A 2,125-nucleotide genomic window follows, 5' to 3' on the forward strand; every position below is an offset into this window, starting at 1 on the left:
GCAAAATCAGCACGTGCAGCATACCCAGTTCATCTCAAATTATTTCACAAAAAAAAGTATTATTTAACAAAGTAGTATTTTTTTAAAAGAAGGCTTTTCTTCTACAGCCTCGAGACCATGGTAGTCCAAAATTTCGTTTTGAGAAGACAAATTTCAATTTTGCAATTTGTTTTTTTTTGGGGGGGAACATAATTATAATTGAACAACATATACAACAGTCCACTTTTTACAACTATCACTCCCATCCTATGACCATTCACTATGAGAAGGCTACGAATTTGATCTCACCTCTCCTCCTCCCACACAAAAGATGAGTGTTCCCAAGAGATATGATATGCCAGCAGCATGCCAGCCACAGCAAGGACTCAGTACTGCATCCTTTGGGAGTTTGTTCGTCCATACATTCTTTCTTGGTCCATATCTTTGCATTGGGTTTCATGTCAATAGGATTTATATATATATATATATATATATATATATATATATATATACCTAGATGAATCCAGGAACGTGCCCAAATTCACCTTTGCATTGGGTTTCATGTCAATAGGATTTAGATGAATCCAGGAACGTGCCCAAATTCACCTTTGCATTGGGTTTCATGTCAATAGGATTTATATATATATATACCTAGATGAATCCAGGAACGTGCCCAAATTCACCTTATAACCTCATGGTAGTTATCCAGAAGACAATAAACCATCAACTCCATCATGCATAGTATGGATTGGATACTACGACATCCCCACTAACGTCATCAGTGCCCAATAGTGGGTGTAGAACTTGGTATTAATATATGCTCCCACACACACACACCCCCCCACACACACACACATAAGAGCATACATTCATACAAAGGTCTATGTATTGAGTTTCTATCAGAGTTCCGGAGATACAGGGCAGACTCAAGGATCAAAGCCAAATAAGTATAAACCGGTTGCTTCTCCTTTAGATACCATCTTCGAGTTTTAGGTCCAAACTTTGGATTCTCTATCAAAGCCAAATAAGTATAAATCGGTTGCTTCTCATTCAGATACCATCTTCAAGTTTTAGGTCCAAACTTTGGCCAGCTTTCCTTCAAATCTTTCCCCTGAATAACCCTGCCACATGCAAATACATGTTAGGTTGCCCTAGTATGTATAAACATCTCAACAGCCTGACAACAGCTCAACCTATCCCAGCTTGTAGAGCCTATACTACCTCTGCAAAATAGAATTGTCATTCGTCTCATTTACATAATATACAGACCAACATTGATGCACACATCTATACATCAGCTCCACCACATCAATCCCCTACCTTATCCTTTTTGAAATACCTGCCAATTTTTAGAGTTCCAAATATCCCAAAGACATCAATAACTAATAAGGTTAAAGACTAAGTTAATAGCCCCCTCAGCTTCTATCAATCTCCCTAGCAACCAACCCCCCCAAGTCCCCTTTACACCTATGTAAGAGAATACCCATTCATTAATCCTACCCCACAACCCCCTAACAGCAGGGCAACCCTAGAAAGCATGTCTATCATCTTTAATTGTAGGTTCACATGTAGGGCAGACTTCGAAAGTAAAGTTCGTCTACAACAATTTATATCCAATGGGAAGAGCCCACATACAAACCCTCCACAGAAAGGTTTGTGCCTTCACAGGAATATCCATTTCCCACAATAGTCTCTATCTCTTGATCCAGGTATTAGGACTCCACCTTACTCTCCAGATTTTGTTACAGTATATCACATTTATCTCACTCTTGCTCATCTCCTCATACAAACATCTGGTAGTCACCCTATCCAACTTAACCCCATTGAACCAAGACCAGTCCTTCAGGGGGAGTGAATTTGTGGGACCACCATAATCCTAGCCCTTCTTTTGGTAGAGGGGTAACCCTCTTGTGAAGAATTACTAAAACCCCCATCCCTTCCCTTCCCCTTTGAAGGGTTTACTATTCATAACTTTGACACATAACTAAAGTAGTATTGGTACTAACTTCAACTTTCAAAGAAAAGTGCATATTCACACACTTAACACGTGCAATATGCTGCACTGATGAGTGGTGAAATTCCTAGCACTATTGGCCTTCATGTTCTCAAATAAGCTACCTCCACGAAGATGGAGCTGTAAAGGTAT

The sequence above is a fragment of the Cibotium barometz genome, chromosome 11 (assembly GCF_041138505.1).
Source record: "Cibotium barometz isolate CiBa-2024 chromosome 11, ASM4113850v1, whole genome shotgun sequence".
NCBI classification, from domain to species: Eukaryota; Viridiplantae; Streptophyta; class Polypodiopsida; order Cyatheales; family Cibotiaceae; genus Cibotium; species Cibotium barometz.